Source organism: Chiloscyllium plagiosum, chromosome 14 (assembly GCF_004010195.1).
Source record: "Chiloscyllium plagiosum isolate BGI_BamShark_2017 chromosome 14, ASM401019v2, whole genome shotgun sequence".
In the NCBI taxonomy this organism is placed as follows: Eukaryota; Metazoa; Chordata; class Chondrichthyes; order Orectolobiformes; family Hemiscylliidae; genus Chiloscyllium; species Chiloscyllium plagiosum.
This window is the reverse complement of record NC_057723.1, coordinates 13,148,791-13,162,689: the sequence shown is the minus strand read 5'-3', so window position 1 is coordinate 13,162,689 and position 13,899 is coordinate 13,148,791. Positions and strand designations below refer to the sequence as shown.

At 42.9% G+C, this 13,899-nt stretch overlaps 1 protein-coding gene across 6 annotated transcripts in view; it reads right to left on the bottom strand.

Annotated features, from left to right (window-relative positions):
* rad50 (RAD50 homolog, double strand break repair protein) overlaps window positions 1–13,899 on the bottom strand; it is a 216,201-nt gene that overhangs the window by 140,185 nt on the left and 62,117 nt on the right. The window lies entirely within an intron of this gene.

Here is a 13,899-nt window from a genome sequence, read left to right as displayed (position 1 = left end):
TATGCCCGAAATGTCGATTCTCTTGTTCCTTGGATGCTGCCTGACCTGCTGCGCTTTTCCAGCAACACATTTTCAGCTCTGATCTCCAGCATCTGCAGTCCTCACTTTCTCCTCCATATAAATACTGTGGCTACCAGAGTAGGTCAGAGGTTAGGAATCCTGCAGTTAATAACTCACCTCCAGACTTGTCAAAGCCTGTCCACCATCTACAAAGATCAACTCAGAAGTGGTATGGAACACTCCCTACCTGCACTCAGCCAGGCACCTCCAATGACACCCGAGTAACTCGACACCATCCAAATCAGTGGCCTAGTGGTATCAGTGGGCTGTTAATTCAGAGACCGAGGTAATGTTCTGGGAACCTGGGTGAAAATCCTGCCATGGTTCAATAAATATTTGGAATATTTTCAATAAATATCTAGAACTATGAGTATAATGATGACCATGAATCCATTGCTGATTATCTGGAAAATCCATCCAGCTCACCCATATCCTTCAGGAAAGGAAACTGCCATCCTTATCTGGTCTGGCCTACCCATGACCCCAGACCTCCAGCAATGTCGTTGACTCTTAACTCCCCATTGGGCCTAGCAATGTGTTTGATTATTGTCCTATCCACTACCTTCACCATTTGTATTATGTGCAATGTTATTCTTATTTAAAGAAAGATAGTAATTTTAATCAACCTGTTAAGACATGTTATGGGCACCTCTGGGGCACCTGAGACTTGAACTCGATGTTTTTTGGCCCATACATGAGGACAATACCACTATGTCATAAGACTGTTTTCTGAAGAAGGATATACTCACCATAAAAGGGCTTCATTAAATTAATCCCCAAGGTAGTGGGATTATGTTCTGAGGAGAGGTGAATGAAATAGAACCTGTATTTTCTAGAGTCTCGAAGAATTAGAGACAATCTCAAAAATTCTCTATGGGTGGCAGGGTGGAAATATTTAGGAAATTTCCCAGACAGGTGACTCAAACTAGGGGACATAATTTCAGGATAAAAGGAAAGTTATTTAATACGAAGACGAGTAGAAATTTCTATGGTGGTGAATCTTTGAATGGGGAATTCTTAAGGGCTATGGAAGCCCTATCATTTAGCAAGTTTGAGAGAGAAATCACTATGCCTTTGGAGACTGATAACATTGAGCAAAGTAGAGATATTGCAGGAAAGTGGCAGTGACACAGTGATCAGATATAATCCAGAATGATGGGGCAGACACGCTGGGCTATGTTTGTTCACATGTTCCATCACTGGTGCAGAGTGGCAGCAAAATGCACTCCAGCATTTCACAAAGATTCCTTCCACAACATAGTCCAAATCCATTAAGGAGGACAAGGGCTACAGAGCAGGTGGGAATACCACTATCTGCAAGTTTCCCTCGAACTCACATACCATTCTGGCTTGGAACTATATTGCCACTCACTATTTAGAGTCATAGAGATGTACAGCACAGAAACAGACTCTTTAGTCCAACTTGTCCATACTGACCAGATATCCTAACCTAACCTAGACCCATTTGCCAACACTCAGACCATATCCCTCCAAACCCTTCTTATTCATAGACCTATTCAGATGCCTTTTAAATATTGTAATTGTATCAGTCTCCACCATTTCCTCTGGCAGCTCATTCTGTACACGCACCACCATCTGTGTGAAAAAGTTGCCCCTTAGGCCCTTTTTATATCTTTACCTTCTCACACTAAACCTATGCCCTCTAGTTCTGGATTCCCCATTCCAGGGAAAATACCTTGTCTATTTATCCTATCCATGTCCCTCTTGATTTTATAAACCTCTATAAGGTCACCCCTCAGTCTCCGAAGCTCCAGGGAAAGCAGCCCCAGCCTATTCAGCTTCTCCCTGTCGCTCCAACCCTCCAAAACTGGCAACATCCTTGTAAATCTTTTCTGAACCTTTTCAGGTTTCACAACATCCTTCCGCTTTCTGGGTCAAAACCCTAGAAATTCCTTCTTAATTGCACTGATATGATACAGCAAATATAATCTGTAATTTCAAATGTGGCAAGACGCCTCAAGTGTGTCACATAGTGAAAAATAAGTTCATCACAACTGCATTTTACTAAACAGTTTAAATTTGACATGGTCTGATGCATTGCCTTCACAAATTTTCTTTGTAGAAAAGCAACCAATCCAACATGAATTTGCTCTTTATTGCTGGTCACAGCTCTATGCATATATCATTTCTTTGCTTCCCTCAGAGCGGGATTGTACATTTCTCTGGAAAGTATCCATTACGTCTGAAATACCTCAAAATCATGGCAGAAAATAAACCGGAAAGAGTTACAGGCAACAGCGGCCGAGTGCAGTAGGTCAATTATCACATTCTAACAAGATGCTAACCTTGATAATCTCAGAATAAATATACAACACTGGATACACAGTCATCGCTGTTTCCAACCCCTCCACCTCATTTGTCACGATTCCAAGAAGATACATCAGGGTAAAGCACAGAGCATTATTTATCACTCAATCTTTGCAGCGAGACGGTTCTTGAACTCTACTGCCTTTTTGTGGTTGGCACCCCTAACATGTACAGCCCTGCTTTCCATTTCACACTTGATAAGATGCAAATAGTTCCCAAGTGCTTGTGAGAAAATCTATCAGTTAAGTAGTAGCACAAAGGAATCACCCCAACTAAAAATCCCAACAGAAATTACAGAGCTACAGAAACATGTGCACTATTTAGAATTTCACAGTGGTCCTATAACTTGTTTAGCCAACAACTTTGGGGTTACTGAGCAAACCTTTCCATGAGGTACACAGAAAGTAAGCTTGTAGTTACATACGTCACAAAAGTCCTTAATTAAATTTGTTAATGAATCAAAGCTTGCAACAGAACCCACTTAAAATCACAGAATGATACAGTACAGAAGATGTCCACTCATCCCACTGTGTACATGCTGGCTTTTTGAGATATCCAAATATTTCCACTTCCTGCTCATTCCCATAACCCGGCAAATTATTCTTCTTTTAAGTATTTTGCCCCCTGCCCTCACTTCAATCACAGAGTCCCTAGTACAGAGATGGAATTCAGCCCCTTGGGTCTGCACTGAGCCTCGAAGGGGATCCCACCCAGAGTCGTCCCCAGTCATCAGTAGTCTGTGAATATTGGTTACCACAGCTTTGAACACTAAGCATATTTTCTGGTCTTTCAAACCTTCTTTGCTCAAAGGAGACTAAGTGTAGCTTCTCTGGTCTCCTCTTCTATCTGAATTCCCTCATCACTGGCACCCTTCTAGTCTGTGATGCAGAGTGACGCCAATGGCATGGGTTCAATCCCCACACAGGCCAAGGACACCATGAAGGACTCTCCTTCTCAACCTCTGCCCTTGCCTCAGGTGTGGTGACCCTCAGGTTAAACCATCACCAGTCCGAAAGAACAGCTGTTTGATCCAGTAGGAGGATGGTCATTCGACCTTCTGCATCCTCCCCACTGCCGTGACGCTCTTTCAAAGGTGTGATGCTCATAACTGAACATAATACTCCAATGGAGGCCAAACCGATTTTATTTTAAATACAAATTGCCATGATATTTTCTACTCTCTTTCAAGATTAAAGAAGCATTTCTAAAAAAAAATCACCTTCTTCAATGTGGTTTCATTTGGATAAGCACATGATTACAAAAGGTTTGGACAGAAGATAAGTATCTTTCTAGATAACACCTGACCCATGTGACCGCCCTCCAGTGGTTTCAATTACCTGAGGGGGCTCAGGTCGGGATTTCACAGGGTAATTTCCCCCACCCCTCAAGTTATTTCACCTTCTCCTGACTGATCACATGGCCGCCTAGAGGTACTGTGGGAATGTCTAATGCCACAGGTTTTGCAGGGTTTGGGTTGGCGGGGGGGTTCCAGATGTAGAAGCTTCCAGTCACGATACTTCCATCATCAAGGCTGGGGCCTGCCTGATGGAAATACAGATCTTTTCCTGCGTATCTACTTTAGAAGGCTTCAACTCACCACCTACTTGTTTTCTATTGCAGCTTGTAAGTCATTTCAAATTAAAATGGAACAGTCAAGAGGGCTTCCAATGATGAAAGTGATCAAACCTGAAAGTAAAGCCACAGAAACACAGCACAAAACCAACTCAGTGACGATTCTGACAAATGGCTTTTGAGGAGGGCCATGTTGTACCTCAAAATGTTAACTCAGTTTTTCTCACCACAGATGCTGTTAGAACCGCTGAGCTTTTCCGGCACTTTGTTTTATTTTGGTGACAGTAATTTGGTTCCTTTGGGACAGGGTGAGCATCAAAATGACTTAAAATTATGTCATAATAAGGGCAGGTCGTGCCTCACAAACCTTATTGAATTCTTTGAGAAGGTGACTAAGGAGGTGGACGAGGGGAAAGCAGTAGATGTGGTGTATATGGATTTTAGTAAGGCGTTTGATAAGGTTCCCCATGGTAGACTACTGCAAAAAATACGGAGGTATGGCATTGAGGGTGAGTTGGAGGTCTGGATTAGGAGTTGGCTGGCTGGAAGAAGACAGAGGGTAGTAGTGATGGCAAAGGTTCATCTTGGAGTGCCGTCACTAGCGGTGTTCCGCAAGGATCTGTTTTGGGACCATTGCTGTTTGTCATTTTTATAAATGACCTGGAAGAGGGGTTAGAAGGTTGGGTGAGAAAGTTTGCGGATGATACGAAAGTCGGAGGAGTAGTAGACAGTGAGGAAGGATGTGGCAGGCTACAGCAGGATATAGAGAAGCTGCAGAGCTGGGCAGAAAGGTGGCAAATGGAATGCAATGTAGCTAAGTGTGAGGTGATTCACTTTGGGAAGAATAACAAAAAGATGGGGTACTGGGCTAAAGGTCGGATACTTGGTAGTGTGGATGAGCAGAGGGATCTTGGTGTCCATGTACACAGATCTCTGAAAGTTGCCACCCAGGTAAATAGTGCGGTGAGGAAGGCATATGGCGTACTGGCTTTTATTGGTAGAGGAATTGAGTTCCGGAGTCCGGAGGTCATGATGCAGTTGTATAAGACTCTGGTGCGCCACATCTGGAGTATTGTGTGCAGTTTTGGTCGCCATACTATAGGAAGGATGTGGAGGCATTGGAACGGGTGCAGAGGAGGTTTACCAGGATGTTGCTAGGTTCTTTACTCAGCGAGTCGTGAGTTCATGGAATGCCCTGCCAGTAGCAGTGGTGGACTCTCCCTCATTATGGGCATTTAAGCGGGCATTGGATAGGCATATGGAGGATAGTGGGCTAGTGTAGGTTAGGTGGGCTTGGATCGGCGCAACATTGAGGGCCGAAGGGCCTGTACTGCGCTGTATTGTTCTATGTTCTATAACTATTTTGATCTATCAAAAGCATCTAATGTCAGTTTTGAGTTTCCAGTGATCAGTTATTCACATTGAAAAAATTCAATCTTGCAACAATTTTGCAGTGATTTAAGTTAGTCAATTTATCTTCCACGTCAGCACAGAGTGAAAGTTCAGATGTCCCAGCTCTGAGTGGCATTGAGGCCTGAGGAAAGGGCAGGGATCCAGTCTGACCTTTGAAGTCCTCAAATTACACTAAACCTCAAAATGAAATGGAACTCCTGTGTGACCAGTACATTCAGTCCCAAGTCTTACTTTTCTTTTAAACTAGTTTTCCCTCTGGGTTGTCTACTTTTCTTCTTTGGAAAAGCACAGCAGGTCAGGCAGGAACCAAGGAGCAGGAGAATCGACGTTTCGGGCATGAGCCCTTCTTCAGGATACACACAAGCAATTCTATTACTGAATGATCAAAATGGAGATACAGGCTGCTTTTTCCATCCTTATTCCACTGATTCTTTGTATTACTGAAAAAGGGCTCATGCCCAAAACGTCGATTCTCCTGCTCCTTGAATGCTGCCTGACCTGCTGCACTTTCCCAGCAACACATTTTCAGCTCTGATTTCCAGCATCTGCAGTCCTCACTTTGTCCTACTTTTTTTCTTTCTCAATCATCACACATGAGATTAGTAAGTGTGGTTCGGTGGGGTGCTGGAAAAGCACAGCAGGTCAGGCAGCATCGGGCAAAAGCCCTTCATCAGGAATGAGGGTCACTCACCATTAGGGAGTGTGGCGTCTTATCCATAGTAACTGAGATTATGCCCCTAACAGGCGAAAAGGATTCTCCTCCTCTCTCTGTCTGCTGGACTAGCAATGCTGCATATTCCCTTGGTAACACAATTTTTTTAGATCCACATTGCTCACAAAGCATATGAAGGAATGAGATCAGGATTCAATAATACACACTTCTGACCATTATCACAAGCTCATGTGTAATTCTTGTTTAAAAACACACATTGTATACACCTTAAAGTCATGGTACCTCTGCTAAACCTACTTGTCACTCAAATTTATTTTGATAATGTGAAACATGCAAATTAGGGACACCTAAGATATGTGCTTCAGGTGCCCATTACCTGCAAGTGTCATTCTTGTCAAACTGTCCTGTGCGTACACTCAAACAGATGAACTAAATACCCCATAATTATCTTTGCCTTGTGGTATTCCTTTCTCATTGCTATGTGTAATTCTAATGAAGTAGGATATAATTACTTTCATATCCTGTAGCACTTCTGTGATGTTCTGCTGGTTTCCCTAATTCATTAGGGCAGCACGGTGGCACAGTGGTTAGCACTGCTGTCTCACAGTGCCAGAGACCTGGGTTCAATTCCCGCCTCAGGCGGCTGACTGTGTGGAGTTTGCACATTCTCCCCATGTCTGTGTGAGTTTCCTTCGGGTGCTCCAGTTTCCTCCCACAGTCCAAAAATGTGCAGGTTAGGTGAATTGGCCATGCTAAATTGTCCGTAGTGTTAGGTGCAGGGGAATGGGTCTGGGTGGGTGCGCTTTGGCGGGTCGGTGTGGACTTGTTGGGCTGAAGGGCCTGTTTCCACACTGTAAGTAATCTAATCTAATCATTAGCTTTCCTGGGCTATTCCTTTTGAGGAATGTACATCCAATTCCTCATCACGCTTGCAGCCTGTACAGGATGCTCAGAGATCACAGTCAAATTTTAAGATGATGATGGGAGAGTTATTATTCTGCAGATTGTCTAGAAATTTATAATCTACTTGTTCACAGATGTTATAACATACCTGGGATTTAAGCCCAGGGCCCTGGCTCAGAAGTAGTGACACTACTCTTACCCACAAGGACTCTGCAGACCCATTTTTAATTAATGTGCTCAGACATGTTACAGCACACCTCTGGTGCCAATGGGGATTTGAACCCAGTCTCAAGGCCAGAGGTAGGGAGATTATTACTGCCCCATAAAAACTTGCTGCAGACTCTCAACTAGAACAATCTTCAATTCACTTTGGACAGTGACAACTGAAACTGTTTTCTACTGGAACAGTTTAGATACGTTCCCCACAAAGAAAAACGATGGTACTGCCAAATCTAAAGTCTGCTGTTTATCAAGTAGCATCAGCGTAAGATAAAATAGAAAAACGTAGCTATGACCATTTCAAAGAAAGTAATACTTTAGGAAGCTTAGTGGAATATAGAAAGTACAGTGATAGAGTAATACAACACAGAAACAGGCCCTTTGGTCCAACTTGTCTATGCTGACCAGACATCCTAAACTGTTCTTGTCCCATTTGCCAGTGTTTGGCCCGTATCCCTCTAAATTCTTCCTATTCATGTTCCCATCCAGATGCCTTTCAAATGTTGTAATTGTACCAAGCTCCTCCACCTCCTCTGGCAAATTGTTCTATATGCCTTCTTACCAGACCTATTAACCTATCTTGCCACCTTCACGGAAGTGTGAACAAGCACCCTAACATCCTTCTGTTCCTCTGAGCTCCCTGAGCTCTTCATTGAATACACCCTTGCCTTCTTCCTCCTTCCAAAATCCTCACATTTATCAGGGTCCATTTGACCAATCAATTTATAACTTCCTGTCACCTATCACCCTCGTCTTCTGTCAACCAGGCAGTCAATCTTTGTCATCCGTAAACTTAATTATCATCCTTCCAGATTCTCATTGAATTGACTTATGAAGATCACAAACAATAATGGAACCAGCACCAATCCCTGTGGCATGCTGTGGCACATCTGGCTCCATTGACATAAACAGGCTTCACCACCACCCTCCACCCTCTGGGTGGCACGGTGGCACAGTAGTTAGCACTGCTGCCTCACAGCGCCAGAGACTGGGTTCAATTCCCGCCTCAGGCAACTGTCTGCGTGGAGTTTGCACATTCTCCCAGTGTCTGCATGGGTTTCCTCCAGATGCTCTGGTTTCCTCCCAGTCCAAATATTTGCAGGTTAGGTGAATAGGCCATGCTAAATTGCCTGTAGTGTTAGGTGAAGGGGTAAATGTAGGGGAATGGGTCTGGGTGGGTTGCTCTTTGGAGGGTTAGTGTGGACTTGTTGGGCCAAAGGGCCTGTTTCCACACTGTAAGTAATCTAATCTAATCTAACTACTTTCACTATGCCAATTTTGGATCAATCTTGCCAAATTACCCTGGATCCCATGAGCATTTACCTTCTTTATCAGTATCCCAAGTAGGATCTTGGCAAAGGCCTTGTCGGAATCCATACAAACTACATAAACTGCTCTACCTTCATCCAAACGCTTAGTCATCTCAAAATATTCCACTGGCCTTCGGGTAATACAGGGATGAAACTCGAGTCTCATTGACCGAGTTTCAAAGCCATGTCCACTATCCCCAATCAAATCATGCTTCGCTAAATGGAGATTATTTTTCTCCTTCACTATTTTCTCCAGTGGGATACTAACGTTAGACTTATTGGTCTATAGTCCTCTGGCCTATCTCCCCCCACACTTCTTATAAAGTGCCAGTCATCTGGCACCTCCCTCGTTGTCACAGATGATTTGAAAATTTGGTTAGCCCCCTAAGTTCCTCCTTCATCTCCCACAACAGCCTGAGATACAACTCATTTGGACCTGGAGATTTGTCCACTCTTAAATTCCCTAAAACTTCCAATACACCCTCGGTTCTTTCATAAATCTGTTCCAAGAATTTCACAGTCTCTTATCTCAAATGCTGTACTTACATACCCCTTCTCCTGAGTAAAGGCAGATGTGAAGTACTCCTTTAACACTGCGTTCTCCAGTTTCATGAAAAGATTGCCCACCTTAATGGGCTGTATTCTTTACCTGCTTATTATCGTCCTCTTGATACACTTGGAGAATATTTTCAGATTCTCCCTAATTCTCCCACCAATGTTTTCTCATGCTTTCCTTTTTGCTCTCCTAAATGGTTTCTTGAGATTCCCCCTGCACTTCTTATTCTCCTTCGTGCCTCTGTTGTTTTGTTCCCTTTGTATCGGTTATATACCTCCCTTTTCCTTTTTATATCGTCCTAGACATTCATGATTCTCTGGGCTTGTAGCTCCTACATTTAATCCTAAGGCTTGTACTCCCCTTTTTGAAAGCCTTCCACTTTTTCCGCTGTAGACTTACTGTCATGTAGCCTGTTCCCAGTCTATTTTAGCCAAAGCCTTGCCTTATTCCTGAAGAAGGGCTCATGACCGAAACGTCGATTCTCCTGCTCCTTGGATGCTGCCTGACCTGCTGTGCTTTTCCAGCAACACATTTTCAGCTTAACAAAGTCTGTCTTATCTCAATGCCTTTGTTGCAGGCTATCTTCTTCTTTTTCCATAAAAAACATAACATTCAGTGTTGTGGTCACTATCACTAAAATGCTCCCCCCCCTCCACTGTCACCTCAAGCACCTGTCTAGCTTCATTCCCTAGAATTAGATCCAGCACTGCATAGTTCCGTGTAGAGTCATCCACATATTGACATAAAATGCTCTCCTGTATACTTTTCAAGTAATCAGATTGTTGCCCAGAACCTAGAAGCTTGCTCACTTCTTTGGAATATAGATGAATAACAGGTGACTTTTCAGAAAAACACAAGATTCTTCGAGGACTTGAGATGGTAGTTACAGAAAGGTTGTTACCTCTTCTGGGAGAGTCTCGAACCACAGATCATATTCTCAAGAAAGGGGGTCACACATTTAGGACAGGGATGAGGAGTAATTTCTTCGCTCAAGAGGTTTGCATATCTGTGAAATTCTTTACCACAGAGAGCTGTCAAGACGGAATCAATAAAGTATTCAATGCAAGGAAGGAAATTAAGGTTATGGAGAAAAGACAGGAAAGTGGAATTTCAAGGTTTTCAGATAGCCATGATCTCATTGAATAGCCTACCATGGTCCTATCTCTCATGGTCTTAGACCATGAGACAAAAGGAGCAGAAATTAAGCCATTTGGCCCGTCGAGTCTGCTCCACCATTCAATTGTGGCTGATACATTTTTCAAACCCATTCTCTGGCTTTCTCCCCATAACCTTTGATCTTCTTGACAATCAAGAACGTATCTCTGTCTTAAATATACTCAATGACCTGGCCTCCATAGTCTTTTGTGGCAATGAATTCCATAAATTCACCACTCTCTGGCTGAAGAAGTTTCTCCTTATCTCTGATCTAAAGAGTCTTCCCTTTATTCTAAGGCTGTGCTCTTGGGTCCTCGCCTCTCCCATCAATGGAAACATCTTCTTAATGTCCACTCTGTCCAGGCTATTCAGTATTCTACAAGTTTCCATTAGAAATTCTAAACTCCATCGAGTGTAGAAAGAGTTCTCAAATGTTTCTTATATGTTAAGCCTTTCATACTGGAATCATACTCAAACCTCCTCTGGAACCGCTCCAGGACCAGTACGTCCTTCCTGAGGTATGGGGCCCAAACTTGCTCACAATGCTTTAAGGTTCCTTATGGTAGACTGGTTTGCAAGGTTAGATCTTATGGAATACAGGGAGAAGTAGTTATTTGGCTTGAAGGTAGAGGGCAGAAGGTGGTGGTGGTGGAGGGTTGGCTTTCAGACTGGAGGCCTATGAACAGTGGTGTGCCATGGGGATCGGTGCTGGGTCCACTGCTTTTTGTCATTTATTTAAATGACTTGGATGTGAATATAGGAGATATAGTTAGTAAGTTTGCAGTTGACACTAAAATTGGAGGTGTAGTGGACAGCGAAAAAAGGTTACCTCAGAATAAAATGGGATCTTGATCAGATGGGTCAATGGGCTGAGGAGTGGCAGATGGCGTTGAACTTAGTTAAATGTGAGGTGTTGCATTTTGGAGAGGCAAATCAGAGCAGGACTTGTACACTTAAATGGTAAGGTCCTGAGGCGTGTTGCTGAACAAAGAGACCTTGGAGTGCAGGTTCATAGTTCCTCGAAAGGGGAGTCATAGGTAGATAGGATAGTGAAGAAGGCGTTTGGTATGCTTTCCTTTATTGGTCAGAGTACTGAGTACAGGAGCTGGGAGGTCATGTTGCAGCTGTATGGGACATTGGTTAGGCCACCTTTGGAGTATTGCATGCAATTCTGGTCTCTCTCCTATCAGAAGGATGTTGTGAAACTTGAAAGGGTTCAAAAAAAATTTACAAGGATGTTGCCGGGGTTGGAGGATTTGAGCTAAAGGGAGAGGCTGAATTGGCCTGGGCTGTTTTCCCTGGAGCGGCGGAGGCTGAGGGGTGACCTTATAGAGGTTTATAAAATCATGAAGGGTATAAATAGGATAAATAGACAAAGTATTTTCCTTAGGGTGGAGGAGTCCAGAACTACAGGGCCGTGTGTGTATGGAATGAGTAGACACAGGAAGTGGTGGAGGCTGGTACAATTACAACATTTAAAAAGCATCTGGATGGGTATATGAATAGGAAGGGTTTAGAGGGATACGGGTCAAGTGCTGGCAAATGGACTCGATTAGGATAACATATCTGGTTGGCATGGATGAGTTGGACCGAAGGGTCTGTTTCTGTGCTGTGCATCTCTATGACTTCATCATTAAACCTCTGACCCTCACCTCCCAGGAGGACATGGGTGGGGAACCACTAGCTAAGTGAACACAAAATATTATGAATGCTGGAAATCTAAAGCAAACACCTGAAGTGCTGGAGAAACTGCAGATCTGGCATCATCTGTGGAAAGAGAAACAGGGTGAATGTTGAGTCCATGATGATTCCTCTCCAGAACTGAGAATTCATGAGCCCTCTGGCATGTCTCCCATAAAACTCCCAGATTCCCACTGCCCCACTGTTAGCAAACCCAAGTACCCATCCAAATCCAACCATCCACCCCCTCTTAGTGTGGACATAGCTCAGAATCGTTCCCAAATTCTATGGCAGTTGATCCACAAAGTCTCACATGCCACCAGGTTAAAAATCGAATTAATTCACATCGCTGCAAACTGGTGGCCCTGATAATATAGAACACGTTACATGGCATTAAGCCTCTACCTCTGCAAAACAATAACTGTCTCACTACACTACAGAAGATTATCTGGACTTCATGAAGAATTGGAAGTATCTTCTCAACAGTTGCATTTCATTTATTTTAATGTAAAGGATTGCAATACCACTACATTCCTTCAGATCGCAGTTCCAATATGGTCTCCATTTCTCCCAGTAACATCAGCGGAATGTTTTTGTTGGTCAAATACAGGAATTATTAAATATAACAGCTTTGGAAATACACGTGAAATATTGACAATGTACAGCTTTCCATCAACATTCTCCACTGTTCAAGCTTCCAGAGATTGTTTATTTGGGAGGGAGTGGATAATTAAAGGATCCTTTGAAATACAAGATCTGAGGCAATGATTCCTCAACTCCTCATTTTGCTCAATATTTTTCACAAGGGCCAGGGTATTTGGCCATGGATCACTTCGTTTTCACCAGAGGATGAATTATACCACATAATTAAAGAGTAAATACACTTTAAAATAGTCAAGATCCAAGAATGCATCACCAAAACACCAGATTTGACACTGCCATCAATTGGCATGCTTTCGAGGTCAGTTCAGAACTCCAATTTTTCAATGAAACAATCAGGCTCTAAGCTCATTGGATGGCCTGTGAAGTGAGTTTAAACAATTCACCAACTACTTAAGGGTTCAAATTACAGCAATTTATTCGAGGGAAGGCATCCATGATTGACAATGCTGTATAAAACACAATGGCAGCACTCATGACCTTTCACAACAAATGCATTTCAGAAGAGACAAGGTGGGATTAATATTCCCAGGTGATCAATATCTCTGGAGGAGAAAGTGAGGACTGCAGATGCTGGAGATCATAGCTGAAAATGTGTTGCTGGAAAAGTGCAGCAGGTCAGGCAGCATCCAAGGAACAGGAGAATTGACGTTTCGGGCATAAGCCCTTCCTGAAGAAGGGCTTATGCCCGAAACGTCGATCAATCTCTCTCAACTGTTACAAGGTTGATTTTAGAGGGCTCGGCAACACCTCACCCACTGAGAGAATGAAAATTACTTAAGAAGAAAAATCTGCTATTATCATTGCAGGAAGTATTTAATGCTTCCTGATGAATCCCATCATTTGAAGTGCGGGAATCCCATTAATAAATTACTTTAAGTACCTTCTCAAACTAGAGTTTGCGTGAGATTTTTTTTAAAAACGTCCGGTATCTTTTCAAAATGGTCCCAAAGAAACATATTGTGTTGGAAACAACTTGAGCTTTGGAAACAGCAATAATTGGACATTAGTATTTGGCTAATGATGAAACTAGAAGTTGTACAATTGCAAGATTCTTTTTGTTATTTTATGGACTGGACACTGAACTGAATAGTTTGTTTGGCCATTTCAGGGGGCACTTAAGAGTCTGGAATCACATGTAGGTCAGACTAGGTAAAGATGACAGATTTCCCTCCCTGAAGGGGCATTCATGAGCCAGACAGGTTTTTAGAAGAAACAATGATAGCTTCATGGTCACCAACAATAAGACTTGCTTCATATTCCAGATCTTTATTGATTGAAGTCAACTTTGAAAAGATGCTGTAGTTTGAACCCAGATCCTCAGAACATTAGCCCATGTCTCTTGATCACTAGTCCAATGACATTACCAC